Source organism: Apteryx mantelli, chromosome 18 (genome assembly GCF_036417845.1).
Source record: "Apteryx mantelli isolate bAptMan1 chromosome 18, bAptMan1.hap1, whole genome shotgun sequence".
Classification (NCBI taxonomy): domain Eukaryota; kingdom Metazoa; phylum Chordata; class Aves; order Apterygiformes; family Apterygidae; genus Apteryx; species Apteryx mantelli.
Genome location: NC_089995.1, coordinates 8861628 through 8882174, shown reverse-complemented (window position 1 = coordinate 8882174; position 20547 = coordinate 8861628). Strand labels below are relative to the sequence as shown.

The 20547-nt window shown below is 36.0% G+C and overlaps 1 long non-coding RNA gene across 1 annotated transcript; it reads left to right on the top strand.

Annotated features, from left to right (window-relative positions):
* Positions 1-614: 614 nt before the first annotated feature.
* LOC136993598 (uncharacterized) lies at positions 615-2545 on the top strand. Its single transcript, XR_010885971.1, has 3 exons — positions 615-680; positions 1726-1837; positions 2493-2545. It is a non-coding gene; the product is annotated as an uncharacterized lncRNA (long non-coding RNA).
* The last annotated feature ends 18002 nt before the right edge of the window (positions 2546-20547 follow it).

Below are 20547 nucleotides of genomic sequence, written 5' to 3'. Positions count from 1 at the left end.
TTACCACCGCTAGGCAAAAGCTGTTGGGAAATCCCCACTACCCCCCCACCCCTTGTTACTATTTCAACTAACATGGAGGGAGAGGGGTTAAAAGGTGCTTTGAAGTCCTAGAAATGTGAGGATTTGGCCATCTGCAGGCTCTAGCTGGAACTCAAGGCAGAAAGCAAACCAATCTATCAAAAAACTGTGAACGAGGCAAAGGGGGAAGGCCGGAGGAGGTGATGGCATCATAGAGAAGAGGGTTGAAAAGGAGGATAAAACTTAGGTTCCATCTTGCAACCAGATGCCTCCCCTGCTGTAGGGAGTATAGTGTCAGCTGATTCCAGTGAAGGGGTGATTCATCTGGATCCAGTTGCTAAATAGGACCTAAAATTCAGTTCAGTTGTAAAGGTAGTTTTGCTACTTGTTGATTATTAAATGTTTTATGCTCACTGAAACAATTTTTATGTACTCCAGAATTTTCTTTCTGTTATACTTTCTCCTAGTTATTCAGTTTGGCAATACTCATGCTCCTTTTTCCACATTCATTTTGAGTTTCAGGCTAATGTATTCAGAAACTGGATTTTACGGGAGAATTTAAGCATTGCTACTGAGCGCTTGTATGGACATTTGGGAAAGCAACAGCCATGCATGTTCTTTACCTCAGCCAAAGAGAGGGATTCTAAATAAAAATACTTGCAGTAAGTCGTTTACAAATGGTGATTTTTTTCTGATGAAAAGAAAATCATAAAATTGCAAGATTTCAATAATTGTTATTATAATTACTGTTTTTCTTTTTTCTTAAGCTAGGAAAGTATCCCCAATTGAAAACTAACTGTGATTCAAAAGTTTTTTCCCTTCTTCTTCTGGACACATACTAGAGATAGGGGCAAGTAATGCCAAATAGAAATGGGAGCTTGTAGTTCCAAGAAACACAAACTTGGAACATGGTTTTGTAACCCACAATATACCCATATAATATAATTTGAACCATTTTTGTCCCGTATCAGAGTGAACAAGCTAGTTTGAATTTTTATTGGCTGGGAACATGACTTTCTAGAAGAAAAAAGCTGTAGGGCTTTAAGAATTGTTCTATATTTGTATAGCTTCTACATTCATAGCTTTGTAGATAATCTCACTTTCAGTATAAACTTCAGCCCTCATATATTTGCTTAAGTTCCAAACAAACAATATTGTTTGGCTTTTTATTTTGAAACAAAACTAAGGAAATTTAGGAGCAGATAACTTTTATCATCCATTCCTCACTTACACAGATGCATGTTTTTGTACAAGAAACTCAATTTTAATACATTACCTCAGTTTAAGATTTATAATTAAGCTAATACTTATACTATCTCAGAAAAATGAATCTTGAGGCAGATTTGCTAGGTATAAAACTCAAAGATTTAGACAATGAGATACCATGAGGCAATCAGATATGATAATTTACAGTAATATTAACTTCAGATTTGAGTTCAAGTACCTGCTTCCAGAAATATCCAGTGACTTCTGCCTTTCTGCATATATGAACTTAAATTTCTAATATTGATGTACTCTGTATGCACAAGAGGAGCTAACAGTTGTCTAAACTGATTATTTGAATTGACAAAAGGCTTGAACCTGTTTTTGCATTAAAACATTGTGTGTGGGAGGCAAGGGGAAAAAAAAGACACTTAAGTGAAGTCGCAGACCACCTTTTTACTTGTTGGAACCCTGTGCTCAAGTTCTGTTTTTCTCCTCTGGCAGTTGATGGCAACATCATGTTAAGGTAATGAAGTGAAGTGACCCCTTCTTTCCACTGTGTGTGATATGTGCTTTTTCAAGAAGACTTGAGATTGCTGGACTCTGTCTTTGGCAAGTAAGCAAGCTCTATTGTTTAAAGCACTATATAAATGCATAAAAAGAGGCTAGGGAAACATCATACTTCTGTTGCTTATATTTACTTATTTTTCTCAGGTATCTTTTCAGAATTTAGATTATTTAAGATTTGGAAACTGAGAAAATTGGATGGGCCTACATAAAGACAACCCACTTATTTTTTTGGCTATCTACTTTCCTGACTAGTTCATAATTCTGTGTCTGTGTTATTTAAGCTCTAAGTTCCAGGTTTAAAGACCCAAGTATTTTACCTTTTTGATTCCACAACTTCTGTGTTATACATGGGCATTTTCTTGTCAGTATTTCTAAATTACATGACTGTCGTAGCAATAGCCTTTCCTCCTCATCCCTTTTTCTGGTAGAGCTGAGTAGGTTCTTCTATAATACATTAATGAATACTGGTAGTCCATTAACTGGTTGGTAAGATTGCTTCACTTTTTTTAGCTCCTAGTGGGTCATTTCCATTGTCCTATGCTTTAAACAAATTAATTTAGCCAAGAAAGCTATTCTTTGCGTTTTTACTTGTTTTCATAGAGGCTTTTTCTGCTAAAAAAGTAAACAAAACAAAAAAGCTTAATTCACAGTTTAAAACTTTTCTGTAGATTTATCATTGTATCTATTAATGCCATTTTCAGAGCTGTAGAAATCAACCAGAGATCTGATTGACCATGCTGAAGTAGCTAAGAATGACCACCTTGACTCCTTCATTTTATGCTTCAGTCAAATAAGATGAGTTAATTCAGAATTTGAGTAAATTCAGAAAAGAAGAAAGATCCAGTCATTTTCATGGGGTGAGTAAACCCAATTTAAAAATCATTAGACATATACATTCAAATTAACTGCATGATTTCCTTTTGTATGTGTGTGGGGGGGGGTGTTGAAGAGCCAGCCAAGTTTTTTTGTTTTGTTTTGTTTTGTTTGTTTGTTTTGTATTAGGCATTCTATAAACACCAAGTAGCATAGAGACCACATCTAGCAGAATTTAGGATATAAATAGACAAGCTAGGTTCACTGTGGGGAAGAACCATACCTCATAAGCAGTAAATGGTGCAATGGCATCAAAACACATTAATTGTGTTCTTCTGGGACTTCCCTGGGGCGAGGAAAGAGAGAGATTACCTAGGAAAAGACAAGCTGGGAAAAACGGAAGAGAAGAGGGACACACATATGGTAAAACATTAGGAAAGAAGGACTGGAGCGAGCAAGCAAGGCAAAAACGGAGTCTCAGGCAAACCTTTAGGCAAATGTTGGACTGTCATGTCCCTGCTTTGGCTGCTGCTCCTCCTACAGGTTAGAATCTATAGGTGATTTCTCTCTGCAGTTTTCAGCTGTACTTATAAGGCACAAGGAAAGGACTGAAATGAGGGTGATTTCCCTTGACCTGTTCTGGGCCCAGGAATATTTGAGGGTGAGGAATTGATCTGTTTGAGCCTGTTTTGCTCTCTGCCTGTTCTTAATATACAGGATTTACGAGACAAAATACAAAAGGTTCAGGATCTCTAGGCCATGCATTTGTAAAATATTCTCTTTACACCAAACTTTCTGCCTGGACAGAATCTTCCTAAAGTTAATGGAATTCCAGCTTATGTGGCAGGAATGGTCCCACCTTAGTTTGAGAAGGATAATGGCAAATACAAAATATGACAAAGTGCAAGATATGTATGTCTGATGTTTTCACCTATTCCTTACCTAAAGGAAAACACTTGAACAGTACAGGCTTATTTTAAACATTTGGCAATTAATGACAAGAAAAATAAAATGCAACAGCAACAAAATAAAAATAAAATAAAACCAAAAACTTCTAGTTAAACAATAGTAGCTGAAATGAAAATTATGGGAGCCTATCAATCATTGTCCATTGGAGAATAAAAGAATTAGCTGAACTCAAAGGGGATTTTTTCTATTACAATATAATTTTTCACAACTGGAAATAGAGTTTTGGCCCTTTCTCTGAAGTATATGATCCAATCATTATTGCAGAGTCAGGACTCTGAACTAGATGAATGATTGATGTGTTTCTGCATGATATTGCTTGCTTTTCTTTTCATAAGGCACTACAAAGCAGACTTCTACTTTGTAAAGATTAAAATTCAAGATTTAGTTATTGAGTAAAAGTGCTTCTCAGTTTTACGAAAATGGAATTGTGCAAAAAAGAGACAGCAGTTGTTGTAGCCGTAAAAATATGATAGTGAATTCTGAATATTCTGTGCTGCAATTTGAGAGCAATCTGCCTGTTTCTTGAAGCTCTGTTATCTCTGCAAAAAAAGAAAACTGTTAATAATGTACAGGGTAGGTCATATAATTGGGCTGGGGGAAGTGAAGCAAGCATGGATTTGTGCCTCTGCCCTATAATTAAAATGCTCAATGGGAATCATACATCAAAAAAACACCTCAAAATTAGACAGTAGTTGAAGTCATTTTACTATAATATGTAATTGAATGGTAATAGTAGAGCCTTAAGAAAGGCGGGAAACAGGCTCTAGATTTTAGGTAGCATGCAAGAGTGAAAAGCTATCTTGCTCTTATGTGAAAAACAAGGGTAGAAATCTAGTTCAATGTCTGCATCTGGTAATCAATTACTGGCTCTTATGTAATGATGTGCAATTTCTGTGGTGACTGATTGCAGTTTTTATTTAGAATCTATTAAGCAAATGAATATTATACTTGCAGAGCAGGTGGAACAACTGCTGCATACATTAACATAGTGCATTCTAAAGATAGTACTTCTAATACAAGCTCCTAGATCTCTATGTTTTTATAATACCTTTTGTTTTGTCTGAGGCTCTCTTCTCCTTTTGAACTAGAAATCCTATTGCAGTCTATTGTCACTTCTTTGTTTTAAGGGTGTCCATTAAGTGATGAAGAGCACAAACTAGTTTATAATACTGTATTTGGAAGATCAAATGTTGAATTTTTTGTCATGGCATGAGATGTTTTCTAGAAGGAAAGGAGGGGCAGTGAATTTTGAAGTAGAATGATTGGTTTGGTGGGGGTTAGTTATATTTAGAAAAGTCAGATTATCATTTTTGTATAAAATTATTTTCTAATTTATTTTCTGGTCTTGTATTAACTGTACAGTTAAGTAGTGCTGGATTCAACTTTCAGATTACAAGAAAAATGCCGTTTTTTACTGGTGTTTCAGTAAAACCTTCGAGATAAAAATTGTTCTTTATAGATCCTGTAAAATGTTATCTTAGTAGTGTAACATGGCATGAAGATGATTTCGCCATCTAACTGCTTATGTTTTACTTATTTATGCCAAGGGTTCTGTTTGTTGGTATTAGGTGGGTTGTTCTTTTTAAGTTATTTTAGAGGTATGTATAGTTGCACAAAAATAGAGAGATTGAAGGCATTTCTCTTTAATGTAGTAGGTAGATTCTCTAGATATAGTCGGTTCTTGTCTAAATAGAATCTGCTTTAGTACATTTTATACATTTAAAAAAACCTCTATGTTAGTTTATACTGGTTTTAAAATCCTGTTTTGGTATTTATTGTATTTCCTAATATATCTGTTTGGAATTGAAACTGCATTGTTTTACAACATGGATATTTTCATTGAAAGACAGTAATCATTTAATCAAGTAATATATACAGTATAAATCTATGTTTTGATGTGTAAAGAGCTTGCTTTAGATGGCTGGAGTAATGGGCACAGTAGAAAAGAACAAAGCTATATTGTAATTTGTCTCTTATATCTGTGTAATTGCTTAGATATTATTGACATATGAGTGACATAAGTAATGATGATCTATTTCCCCATACATCTTTATGCATTTATATGCTGTTTCCATTGTCATGAGATACGTGCATTTCCTTTTTGGAATGGAGACTGTCTCTCTAACTAGGCAGTTCTTCAAAGAGGAAGAACAGCTCTGAAGATCACCAACTGATTAAAACTCTTATATAAAAAACTGTAATCTTGGAAATAACATTCTGGAAAACAGAAAATGTAAACACTTCTATTTAATGGTATATTGTCAGAGTAATATGTGCTTTTTCTGCAGCTTGAGTACTGATAAAAAATTAGTGAATTATGTTTTCAGGCTTTTACATTTTCACCATGTGTGGGGCAGATTTAATTAAAAAAAACTATTTTAGGGAAAATTTAAAATAAAAAACTCTTAAATTTTTTCCAGAAAACACTTTGCATTTGCATTTTATTTTGTAAAAGTATTTTTTAACCCTTTTTTCCCTAAATTTGATATCAGTCTATCCCTTTCCTTTTCATCCCTGTAGCGGTAAAACCAAAAAGCTGCACAGCATAGTTGTTTTCATAGTTTTAAAATGGCTGGCTAATAAAGGAAGAATAAGCATAGTATCTTTAAATGCAGTGTATACATTTGCACTAGAGGTGGGCTGCAAGTCTGCAGTAATTAACAATATGATATATGGAGACTGCACATTAATCCTATTAGTATGATTAGTTTGTGAATAACTCCTTTCTCTATATATTTCCCCATCCCCAAAATAAATGAAATTCTTTGTTATATTACGTTCTTTGTGAACACCTAAAAAGCATCACCAAAACATAAATAGGAGGGAAAGCACAGATCTGACCTGTTCTTTGACTTCCATTGCTAGAGAAAACATCTATCTTACAGGCTTACTTCACTTTAACTTTGACAATGTTTAAGACTCTATTAATAGAGTAGAAAGAAGAGGGCTTTAAAACAGAAATATGTACTATTTTGCAAATCAAAGCATCATAGGAAAATTCGGGTTGGAAGGGTCTTTGGGAGGTATCTAGTCCAACGTCCTGTTTAAAGCAGGGTCAAGTTATGAGGTCAGAGCAGGTTGAACATGGGTTTATCCAATGTGGTCTTGAAAACCTCCAAGAAAGGAGACTGCAAAACAAACAGGATTTTGCAATCCAATCTATGCAAATGTTTAAAATTTTATGTTTTTTTCTTCTCATTTCAAGCATGTAAATTTCAGATAACAAATTGTCCTGTGTGGTATAGTTTCTAACCAATTCCTAAACTTAATTCTTCTACATAAAGACATTTCCTCCCACTCAATCCCAATGAAATTGGGATCTGCTTCACTTAAGATTCTTCTTTTTTATTTTGTGCCCTTTCTTTGAATAAGTTTTATGTCAGAATGAGTATGGTGACTTTCAGTGGAATGAAGGGGCAATATTGAATATAGATAAGAAAAAGAGAGCAAGTCAGCAGCGACGTTTGGGCAAGCCTTCATAAATTGACTGTGCATAAAGAACAATGAGAATGAGCCATGACCATTTGTTAGTATTCATCTCTGTTTACCTTTGTCAGACTGAAGCCCATGAAAGCCTGCAGGGCTTTTAACAGAGCCAAAAATGTGTTACTTTGTATTAAGACCTAAATTTAACCTTTTGCAGCAAAATCTGTGTGCATCAGAAATAAGTACTGTCCAGCCTGGTTTGTAAAAAAAGCTCTGTTGTTACAGGTTGTAACTAAGTTGATCGACGTGTTTCTACAATGGTTTAGGTATAGCTGAACTCCCTACAGTTAGCCTTCTTTCCCAGGAAGTCTTTTCCCAATGTTAATGTATTTAGTCTTGTTCACACTGTTCAGTGTGTACCTTGTTGTAACAGTCAAATGAAAGTGATTTTCTCTGAATATTTTTTCATGCTGACAGAATGCATGCCTGTCTGTACTGGTGCTAATAGCACTGTGCAGAAGCAACATGTTCTACTTGTTACAGAATGGACCTTGAAGTCTTAGTTCTGTCCCAGATGCCTCAAAATCTCTCTCAAATCCTTTAAATTCTGATAACTGATGTTGTCCAACTTCATTATTTTGGCTTGAAGGTAGCATGTAGCTTTACTAAGGACTGAAAAGGCTTGTATTTTTAATGCTTTTTTCCTACATCTTATGGTTCACCAATGAATCATAAAAACAGAAATCAGATGAAGAAATACTGGACAATTTCCTGAGGCTTTTGGATGTTTAAGCTCACAGGGAAGAGAGAATGCATACCCTTTTCTTCAACCTGATGTTCCCCTTCTTTTATGTTCCAGCCTGATCACTCAGGACTCATAACATTGGATTTACCTTGTCATATCCGGGGGGAAAGTAAATTATTCTCCCTGCCTTGTTTTTCCCATTTATTAAATGGGCTTGGTAATGCTTTTATAAAGTGTTTGGAGAGTGTTGCATAAAAACAAAGTATTGAGAATTGCAAAGCAGTAACACTAATATAAGAAAACAGACTAATGAAAATTAAAATATGAGACTACTGGATGGAAAATCTCTTCCACATACCTCTAACATTTCTGTCACCTTAACATTTCTATTAACTATTATTTTCCAGAACTTACTCAATAGACACAAGAAGAGCTTAGATACATTAATAATTTTTAATTTGCCTAGAACAGATTTTATTGTCCTTGAAAGACTGTAATTTCCATGCATTGAAAAAGCAGATGAATGTCCTGGGTGAAACTCTGGCCTCACTGGAGATAATAGGGCCTGGATTTCACCCTAGGGTTTTATGTAATGAGCTATTAAACTGACATTTAAATAGATGACCCTGCAATGCAAAGACAAATATTTCATTCATGCATTAATACATTAAGTATTCTGTCAAGGAACAACTAATGACTAGAAATAATTGGACCTGGAAATAAACCTTTTTTTTAATCTGATGTTTCTTTATCTTTTATCTGGGTGGATAAGCTGCCTTTATTTCTTAGCATTCTAAAGATTGTTCTAATGAATCAATATTTATAACTACATTTAATTCTTTATTTGAAATACTTCTTTTGCTGCAGTTGAGCTAGTATCTATGTAGTAGTGTGTGAACACATTACATTAGCATTGCTCAGCTATGGAAACACCTAGGAGCAAATCGCCTAAAATGGGTTAAAAAATGAAAAAAGATTAAATCCACTGTTGACCTTTATTGCTCCTAAAAGTGCAATAAAACATAAACTTTAATAGGGAATTTAGAAGAGAAATTTTTTTCTTGTATTTATTGTCATGGTTAAGTACTATTCACATTACAAACTGAAAGTTTGTTTAAGACGATTGAAAAGTAGGAGACTGAGATCATGGAAATGCAATTTGCCAATAGAGCCTGGGCAGGGCAGCTAATAATGACTAATTGCCAGATGCACAGAAACCCTTCCTTTTCAGGAACAAGTTTTTTTTGCTTGTTAGATTTTCTCCTGTGAGAGGGAATATTTATTCACAGCTGTTGACCAGTAATATGTTCTCTACCAGCATCTGTTCTTACTCTCCCATAATAACAACATCATTTCTGTTCAATGGTCACACCAATTAAACACTAGAGAAAAACTGAGTATTAGTAAATAGAAGCATTCGAATTAGTGTTCTTATAAATACAACTTGTATTACATAAACCCACAAAAAAAAACATGAAAAAAATAATGTATCTATATAGTAATGTTTCCTGATCATGTGCATGTGCAAAACAGTTAAAGGTATAGCTTGTAGTATTTCAGTGGTAGTAATGTAAGGTGCACACTTGGGAATGTAAGAGGAGAAATCATTGTATATACCGCTAAGGGACTTAATTTTACGCTTCTGTGGTTTAATGATGTGTATACTTTAAATGCATTAATTAATGGAGTTTGGTACAAGATGTGTTCATCATGCCTTCTACTTTATATATATGATAGAATTTTGTAAGGAATTTTATAATGTTGTTAGTCCTGCAGAAATACTCTGCATCTGTTTTATCTCTCTTTCTTCCTTCAGTTATGTTTGTAAGTTTAGTCTGTTCTGAGCAATGTTGTTCAGACAAAGTTCTGAAAATTTTTTGTCTGCTTGGATATCTTAATTCTGACTATTCTGTACAGTCCGTGTGATACAAGCGTAACAGCTTTCCAGGGTGAGTGAAACCTTGATTCCTCAATATTCCAGGTGGCTATTAACCAGCACCACAACTATGTCTAGTCCAAGAATTTTTCAAAGGGTGGGATTTAGCTTCCTAAACAGAGGTATCTAGTGCAATTTTAAATGCTCTCTGGGAGCTGAGATGTCCTCATGGAGCTGACAGATATGACATGGGACTTATGAAAGACTTGGCCCTCTGGAGTGACAGCTAGAGGCTACTTGGCATATCCTGGGACATCTACAATATCATTAGATGTCTCTCTAGGTGTCTCAATTATTCTCTTGAAGTAGGAAGATTTTGTTTGTTTTTACTAATTAAAGTAGTTGGGCTTTTAATTACAAAAGTGAACAGCTTGCTTAGGCTGCCTGAATTGACAAGTGGAGTGGTTTATTTCTAAAGCACTACATAGTTATACTTACATGGGTTGATTAAAACTGTTTTGTCCAGTATAGCTATTTTCTGTAAGTTTAGCTGGCAAAGGAGTGCCATCATGCCATCCGGAGAAGGATGAATTATGCTAATGTATTTGTGCTGTATGGGAATTTTCTCAATAAGTTGTGTGCTCAATGTTATCACAGTGAGGTGGCTTCCTCTCATCACCAGGAAAAAAAGTCTTTAAAAGATTTTCAGGAAGACCAGAGGTTAAGAAAATAATGTTTGTGACTGGAGATTCCCCCATCCCTAAGCTCAAGCCACACTCTGCTTGGCATTTTTAAGTGAATTAAATCTCTATGACTCTTGGCTAACTGCAGAGAAAACAGATATTCTGAACTGAGCCATCATGTCCTTTCCTGATTAGCTTGTAACACTGTAATAGCATGATTGCAATACCACTTGAAAGAATGACATTTTTTTCTATTTTCTAAGATACATGGGAATATATTCAGTTTGTTCAGAGTGAGTGACATTCTGGTCGCAACTCTTCACTTTTAATGTAAAAGAAAAATGTAAATTTAAAAGCTCAGACACACCTGTCTGATTTTTTGTTAGCTTTATAGCAAAACTCTGAATTAAAATTTGACATATCAAAACTCATAAAATCAAATCTGCTTTGTGCAAGACGAAGCTAATTTTAAATGTCACCCTAGTGTTGACAGGTCTTTGAAGAAATTTGGTAATAATTTGTGATGAAATTAGAAGTGTGTTTTGAGGGCCCATATGTCTTCCTGTTCTTCAGAAAGTGTTTTCACGGGTATGTATATTTTGAATGTATGTCTATTGGGATTATGTGAGTGTCCCCTGGTGGTGGTACTTTCTTTCATTGCCTGATACATTCTGGCAGAGGAGTCCCAATTGCCTCAGTACTTTCTGCCTGCTGCTGCAGTGTACAAGAACCATTTTGTTGCCAAGTTTGCTTCTAGCCTTTGTCTTTTTAATTCATGTTTACTAAGATTTGCTTATGTAGCCCTAGATATTTTACTGTAAACTTGCATTGGCAGAAGCACGTCCTGACTGAGACGTAGCAATGATATAAAATCCTTTGCATCACACCTGTTTGCCTTCTCAGAATTAAATTAACACATGAGGCCCTGGATGTGGCTAGAGGAAGACTATTCTCTAGCATAGTGAGAAGTGTGCAAGCTCTTCTTTAACAGCAAGGTGCAGGATGCACTGTTCCAAGCTTACCTCACAAAGAAGGCGCTGAACACTCTGCTGGCCAGGGTTCCTCGCAAGGGCCAGAACGGCCAGCGCTCACGTAGGAGCCACACAGGTCAGTATGGGATGGTCAGCCTTGGTCTTGGTGTTGACACCAACCAGTAGATGCGATCTGAGTATAGGGTATAAAAATGCTTTTGATAGCTTCATGCTGCCACAGTGGAGAGTTTTCTGATTTCCCTTGAGGAAAGCCTCACCCTCAAATTGTCTGTGGTTGTCAGGCAGATGAGTGAAGTCTCTGTGCCAAAATCTTCATGTGACTATGTAGAAGCAGTTCTCAGAGAGCTCAGTTAGTGGTGAATGATTCTTCCGGGGACTGGAGTCTTATTTTGTTGTAAGAATTTCACATAATTCTGAAATATAAATCTTAATTTCTACATCAGAATTGAATATTGAATCCTATGGCAAAAACTGTTCTGAATAGCATTTTCTATGTGATTGTATGACCAATTTTTTTTAATTGAGTGTAATGACTGGTAAAGGAACACTAGGGGGTGCTACACTTCTATCCTAGGAAACGATGTAGGCACGCCAGCCAAATCTGAAACCATTACCATTTCCTTCCACAAATAGAGTGAGAAAAACAGCTTTTGGTCATTGGTATAATAGGGGTATTTTATCACAGCATATCCGAGTGAGTAGAAATACATTATTTTTAAATTCTTTTCTAAGATAAATTTTCAGGATAAAATGTCCTTAATGCTTGTATATAAAGGAGTTTATTTTTAAATATTTATGCTATAGCAATATCCGAATCAAAATCAGGATCCCATTTCATTAGGCTACGTGCAAAAGTAGGTGAAGAACAGTTCATATACTTTATCTACAGAGCTACAGAGATGTTTAGTCTAGGCCCCCAGTCTTAAAAACTGGCCTTTGACAAAAATAAGGAATGGTTTGCAGGTTTAAAATTTAAGCTGTTAGAGGACGAGACTGGTTCTTCTGCGCTATAACTTGTTTTTCCTTTAAGTAATTTACATTGTTTTTATGTGCTTATAAAAACTATACAAAACAGAAATATTTAAATGTTGTTGAACAATTACATAAACTTTCATAATGTTTTAACATGAGGAACAAATGCATGTCAAAATGTATGTAGATTACTACTTCTAATTAAAAATACGTTCTAGCAACAAGCAGGAATGACAACCTTAACTTTCAAAGAAATTGCTATTTAGAAATTGTCTGTTAAAGCATTTGCTTTAGAAATCTTTGCAAATAGAAGCAATGTTAAAGAGAATCTTTTTAACAATTATACCCAAGTCATGTAGGACTTGTTTTTTATATTTTAAGTTATGCAGACAGTTGTATTTCAAGTTTTCTGCTGGTCATGCCTTATACAGCCACGCTGCTTAGTTCTTGAAAAGAGAATAGTATTTGTTCATGGCTCATTGCTCACGTTCATGACTCATGGCCCTTTCTTCTTTTCTGGACTGTCAGAAAAAGTGTCAATATGGATTTTCGGGTGCAATCTGAAATGCTGGTGGTATTCTATGTTATCCTTCCATCAAGATCTAAGCTTTCCTAAACAAATGCATACACATTTAAATAAACCTAAGAGTCCACAGCAAATATATTGTAGATTTTGTGTTTTATGTTTTTTTTGTTGTTGTTATTTTTAATATAGATTCTCACAGGAATAAGACCAAGTACTGAAAGGTTCATTTTGCTCACAGGAATGCAAAGTACTAAGCTCACCCCAAAAAATGTAGATAAGTGTCTGGGGCTATATAGGAAGATTCGTAGCATTGTGAAGTTAAAGTGCAGAAAATGCAGAGAACTGGCTAATGTTTCTGTGTAATTTTCTTTTTGTAGCAATATCTTTGGGGAGGAGAGGGTACAGAAGAGATTATTTGAATTGATCTAACAGCCTCTAGCTGTTAAAAGGAGCAATCCCACTCATTCCCCCTACCATTTATGGCTGCACAGTCTAACCCCACTCTTCCTCCATCTAATTTTCTGCTGATTGAGCCTGCTGAACTGGCTTACTTGCAGGGTCATACAAATAATAAATCCACTGCAATGGAAGGAGTGGGAATATGTGGCTGGGAATGAGGAGGTAAATAAGAGAGCCCCTTTCAGGGGCAATAAGCTCTTGTATAAACTTAACTATCTTGTTTAACTACATTCTAAGGGCTCATCTGAGAGCCGAGCCCTAAATATATGTGAAGATAATGCCCTGTTTTGATAAATTTGCAGTTTAGAAAGCATATTCTTCATCTTCATGTATTTGACTGTTTACCTCTCTGTAAGGTTTACAAGCATGGGACATCCAATAGTGGTCAAGGAATTAATTGAATCCGCTTTGGACTGTGTTGGTGGGCTGAGTTGGGAACATTTCTTTTGCCAGGCTTTATTTAAGTCACCTACTTTATTTTGGTTTGCATCCTAAAGTTAGAATTGTCCGTATAGTTTTTCCTTTTGTATTTTAAATACTTTTTGCCATAATGAAGGAAAATGCACTATTAAATATAATGTAATTATATCAGCTAGCAAATCTTTTTCCCTGAATCATGTTTATTTGCTGTTTTAAAAGGTTTGCACAGTGCTAATATCCAGGATTAGTTGTTTTCCAGTATGTTCTCACATTCTTTGAAAGAAGCGATGATAGTTATAGATATATGAATGCACAAATGAGATTAAAAAGGTGCAAAATTCATGGGTGGAATCTGAGGTGATTTAATTTAAGAGAAATACAGCAGAGAGATGGATAGAATCACAATAAAACAAGGGTCAGTACTAATTTTGTCACTGAGCCGCCTGTGAATGTATGTTGCATAGAATTGCTTAAGAGACATTTTTAGAATTCTCTTTTTGCTCTGCTGTAAAATATCTTGGTACTTCCTGAATTACTAATGACAACCTGAAATGCAGAGTAGTATCACAACTCATTTTCAGTAGGCACTGTACTGCCTAGACTGTTACATTCCAGGATATCTTTAAAAGCCAGAATGAAGCAAGACTATTTTACATGAGGTCAAAATAATGCTTTATAAAAAGGGAAATTGACATTTGTGCTTGAGTTCTTCTTGGACCTATAGTGACTTCAACCCAAAAACATAATTATTTTCCTTTTACTTCTGTTCTGTGGGTCCATATGTGGTTGAAATGTTGTCACTTTTGAATACTGTAAACTGACATCTGTCCACTCTAATGTCATTCAAAGATATTGTGGCTTTAAAAAACATATTAAAGTTCATTTAATAATTAATAAGTCTCATAGCTAAGACTTACTTGTGTACCTAGTTAACACACAAAACACAGCTGGAAAAAGTGTTGCTTCTTCTCAGAGATGTGATTATATTTCAAACACTTGCTTTCCTTCTGCCCTTTCACAAGGTTTGAAGAGGCAAGGACAGATCTGTAGTGTCATTTAGGCGTGAATAAAACCTGAGCTAATATGATAAATTCTGTAAAACAGAAATGTAGATGCAGTGCTTGAGCGTGTAGTTTCACAAGAGTTTCTTTTAGTGTTAGTGATGGTTTAAGTTATCTCAAACCGCTCGTTTCTGCCCTCTCAGTCATGCCACTACAAATATTTTTGCAGCAGCAATGTGAACTATTGTGAATTGGTGCCTGTCCTGGGTTAAAGCTAACCCAAAAGATTAAAAAAAAATGTTTGAATCGCTGATTCTGTTCTGCATAACCATGCAGACAGTTCTGCTAGATGTGTGACTGAGCAGACTGTTGTGGCTGGAAGGAATGGCAAGATGCTTAAGCTGGTACTTTCAATAAAAGAAATGTTTGTGAAACTATGGGTTAAGCCTTTGTGAAAGTGATTGTACTGTGTTTTTGTGGTGGAAAAAGAAACAGACTCTTTGCTGGTGAGAGGCAAATCAGAGCAGAAAAATGAGATGAATATAGCAATGGGAATAGCAGATAGGAAGGAGAAGGAGGTGTGAGTATGCAGAGCCTTAAAGCTGAGGTCAGACTGTAAATGTATTGTGTCTAGGAGCAGAAAGAGCTTAAAAATAAGAGTGATATTGTCTAGATGTGCCGTGGTGAGTTGCAAAGAGTTCTCAGTCTAGAAGAGAGGAAAAGTATTGCAGTAACAGTATTTTTGTAATTCCATCACTTTACATATTTTGTACAAGCTTTAGCTGATAGAGTCCTCTGTAAGATAATCAGCTTTTGTTTAAAAAAAAGTCTCTTGTATGTTATGAATTAATCAACCTTATGATTGAAAATATTAACCAAGTGATTCCTGAATGGGAAAAAATGAAAAGAGGACACCATAGCAATGGGACTAGGGTTTAGCATTATTCATAGCCAGTCCTAGATAATTCTTCCCTAACAGCAGAATCTGTCTTCTGTCTTCTTGGGAAGAATACAATGTCAGAATAAGTGCTGAATGCGGAATGTCTCACACTTGGGCATTAGAATCACTTGCTAAAATGCAGGCTACTTTTAGGATTTTGTATGTAGTTCTCATGCAGGATCTCTACATCCCCATACCCACAAAGCTTGCATGTGCAGTGAGTGGGTTGGAATCATTACCAGGTTATCACAGAGTATGCATGATAATTCCACTTACTCTGCAGGTGCAGTTCAACTGCATGGGGAATATGCTTTAGGTTTGACATGCAGTATATCTGCATATGTCCCACAGCTGCTTTCCAGGTATCTGAAGAAGTATTTGGCTGCAAGTGAAACATGAAATGAATTATATCTGTTAGGTTTTTCATACAGAACATATAATTTAAATATATAATAATGAAAATTCTGTTTTGTACAGGATATCTCACAGCCCTGCACCCACCTGTTGAATCTTGGAGAGACCATTTCAAAATGAAGGTGAAAGGGCTGAAAAACATGGGCTTATGCCTTAAGATGACATTGGCTGCAGCATCTCTTTTAAAAAAGCTACAGCTGATAAAGCAAAGGGCTCAAAGGGACTTTTGTTTTTTTAAAGTATTTTTGGCAGAACATGAATGGAGATTTCCTTTAGAAGGAAATGTACATGAAATACATTACACAGTGTACTAAAAATGGCTGTCAAGAGAAACTTTCATAACACACCAGATATTCAGTGCTTATTAGAAACAAAATCAGCTTTTTCAATCTGCAGACAATGAGTGATCAGTGTGAACCAGAACAAATAAACTAAACCAAAAGTATTCAAAGATATTGTTCACCAGGACAAATGCATGCATGCATCTGGCCACAAAGCCCTTTAAGCTTAGGGACAAATCAGCTAGCTGGGCATAAACACATTCTCCAGTAGAGTGTTTGATAATTTACAGAATTAGCAATCTTCTTAGGCAGGTCAGTACATTCAGCATCCAGCATGATTCTAAACATTCGAGAACTATTTTTCTGGATAGTTATTGTTGGATTCTGTATCAAGTGGTGGTTGTGTCCTGTGGACTCTAAGCAGTTAATGATACCTTGGCAGATTCAGAATTAAGGGGAGAAGGTGCGACAAACTCCCTAAAGGAAAGATACTGAAATAGATTAGCAACATGAAACATTTTAGAAATTAGGATTCTCATTCAGTGACTTGGAAATCTGGGACCAAGCTACAAGCCCTTAATGCAACTTTTCCCATTTTCTGTTTATCCTTAGGGAATATGACTTTCTCCCTTTCCTTTTGTGTATCTGTTCAAAATGTTAGCCTTGAAAGTTTGGTCTTTTGACCATCATCTACTGTTCCCTCCTTGTCAATGATATTTTCACCCCATGGCGCTTTTTTTCCGTGGGTTCCTTTATAGACCATATATCCAAACTGCCTGCTTCAATCACACAGACAGGTCTCTTCCTTACTGGTGTTTATTTAATTTAATTTGGGGGCTTTTCAGTGTATGTTAAGTAGTATAGTCCCTTATAACATTGTTTTCTGCCTGTCCTTTGGCAGTGATGCTTGATGAGTGTGCCTTCTGGAGATTTTGCACAGTGGGCACAGTTCTTTGCAAAGAACCCTAAATATAGTAGGTTGCACTTTTAACACTGTTGTCTTTTAATTTCCTTGTGACTGTATTCTTGCTTTCCATCTTTCCCTTGTTTTCTTTCTTTTTTCTGCTTTAAACCCCTGTTGTTTCTTAACATCTCCAAAGCATTGAAAAGGTCAAATACTAGCTAATCTAATCTCTCCGCCCTCTCTTCTGCTTTAACAAAGCTTTTTAGCTTCCCCTCTCTCTCCTTTGTTTTCTTTTCCTTTCCTTCCCTTCCCCCTCCAAAAAATTCACCACTTCTATGTAAAAGAATTGCTCAAGCTGCAGTAGGAAATTCATTAATTGTGGCTTAACAGACAGAATCTACTGAGTTTTCCAGAATTACCTGTATATTGTTTTACTGGATTTGTACCTCCTGTTTAAATTATGTGTATGGGCAAGAAAATAGAGAGAAAGGTAGTTCAAGCTTTCCCCTCCTGATTTGTTTCTAAAGGAACAGATAGAATTCTTTTGTTTATCTTAGCAGAGTAACCTGGTGGCTGAATACAAATGCTATATTCTGTCTGATACACTTTCTAGGTTTTTGTCCTCGTTCTGCTAGCTAATGACTGAAGGTTTGTAAACTTTTGTTTTGCGTTTGGGCCACCATTTTCTTGAGTCAAGAGGATAGGACCTTAGGCCTTTTCTAGAGCTGCTTCTGCTTCTGTCTGCTGCATGCTGATTCTTTCCCTTAGGTCCAAGTGTGTCAGTTTGGCAGAGTTCCCAGTCACCATCAGCATTACTGCATTCCCAGAGTAAGGTCTTGGTTAGCACAAAGCATTGACAAATACTATGTATTTAGTTTTACTCTCTTGCTGTGCTTCATAGGGATTAGGATTTTAGTTTTTTGAATAGAATAATATTAGAGTAGAACAGTCCATTAATGAGAGTAAATGTTAATGGCTGATAGTCCTCTCTTATGTACGTTTGCTGCATGGACAAATCAAAATTTGGATATTTTTACATTGGGGGCTGGTATTTCTGAGTGGCATAGGGTTTTAGGGATACAGTAAAAAATAAACCTATCTTGAATCGTTTGAACTGTTAAAACTACTGCAAGTGTTCACTTTAATGTCACGCATTTCCAGTGTGTTCTTGCTGCTGTAGTGGGCTGTACGATTCCCTTTATAGCAGCACTGTTTCTGCTACATTCCTAAAACAGAACAAACTGCCAGTGTAATCCATGAGCCTTCCTGCTCTCTGCCCTGAAAAATGGTGCCAAAGCTAAAAAGGGAAAATGCTTCCAGCAGGGACTCCAGAATTACTTATGAGATGAACATTTATACTCTGGGCTCTTAATCCACTGGTGCAGACTAAAACACAAGTACACAAAAAATGTAAGCACAGTGATAGGATGGTTTGGCAGTTTCCCTGAGACAATAATTGCTATCTCAGAAATAATCTGAATTCAGTATGGGACAATGCAGAGTAGGTTTATTAATTTTATTGAGTTGCATAGGTATGAGTCATGTCAGTTCTCAAGCAAAGAGGTTTGTGTGTTAGAATGGTTATGTCATGAAAGGTGCTGGTGGGAGCTAAAGGAGGGGGTTAGTTTTATTTGTGGTGATTGTTTTAGGGATCATTAGCATTCAGGTAAAGTTAGAATGAAATGCATATTTTGTTGGCAACTGGCCTTGATTTATGGGAGATGGTTTCCTGTAATTGCTTTTGCACTATCCTAGATTCTGCATCAAATCATTTCAGGAGTGTAAGAATGTTTATTTTGCTTTGGTTATTTTAGCTTGTTATTTGCTAATTATTGTTTTAATATTAAATCTCTCCCTCTACAACTCCATTTGTTTTTCTTTTTTTGCATAAATAATTATTTGATAAAAGGCAATATGCTTCAGAATCAGCCTTTTCATCTACAGCTTCCATTGTAATTTGTTGATGGCTGTAGAATGATAATACCTAACTACCTAATACAGATGCAAAATTTTGAATACAAGTGTAAAGGCTGGTTGGGGCCTTTGTCAAAATTTGGCCTTTAAAATCTCCATCTGGAGTTATGCCTTTCTTCCTTCTTGGCATAGTGATAAATCCTCCCACTTTCACTGCATTAGGAAAACAAACTGAATCACAGGGTTTTGAGGAACGAAATGAAAGCATTTTTGAATAAAATGTTTGGGAATTGGCCCAAGATCAAACTGGTCGTTCATATGCATTGTATTCTAATTCAAGATTACGTGCCATTTTCTCATTTTGTTTCATTTGCAGAATTTTAGTAGAAGATAAAAGCTAAAACAAAAAATCTAAAGAGTTATACTAATGTTTATGTGAAAGCAGACTGATACCATACCGTATAGAGAAATCTATTTCTTTTTAGGGCCCATGTCTTAAAAAGTACCAAGTCCTACAGGGTTAATAGACAGGAAGCTGCAGCTGCAGCCGACTAATACGGAAGTCAGATTTTTGTTTAACTGACAGCCTTAGCAGGCCGAAAGGTGGGGGCCGGGGAGGGGGAGGAATTTGAGAATACAGTATCTGGTGTGATACTGAGATTTTTTATTATCCTCTGCAGCATTTTTATAAACAGGGAAAGCATGCATTGAATGCCAGCACTCTGTTTGACAGTGCATTTAAAGTTGTGTAATAGCTTTTTGTAGAAATCAGACATGAAGTTTTTCTTATTTAAGACTGTGCTTATCACAGTATCTAAAGAAATTACATTGTTGCTATATGGTTGCTACGATAGGTGTTAATATATTTAAATTCTGGAATATGAGCATTCTCTCTGAAATTTCAGTATTTAATTTTGGTCCGTCCTGTGCCTGTTCAGTTTCAGTGTTTTCTTTTCTTTGCAAAGTCTGGCTTTCTCTATGAGACACACTGCAGAATAGCAGCAAAGCAAATTTAACTTTTCGTTTGGAAAGAATAGCTTTTGTGACCTGGGCGAACTCTCCCTTCTGCAGGTTTAAAATATCCAAATGCCTTCAGTAATGACATGTTGAAACACATTTGCTCAGGCAGGCAGTTTGTGATCACTTCCCTCTGCTTGAAAATCTGTGTATTTTCTATGAGGAGCCCGCATTTGGGGTTTCTTTTCAAGTTTCTCTTGCTGAAACGGGCCTAGCTTAGCCTGTCTTCTCTATGCACAGGATGGCTCCTGCTTGCCAGAGCTGCACAAAGATAATCGCTCAGGAAGTGTTTCAGCCAATCCCCTGAAGCTTTACATTCGGATTTACCAAAGTAGCCAATCCAGGATTAGCTTTTATTAGGAAGACAGATCATCAAGCTGAAGTGCCAAGCCCTTTCTGTCTGA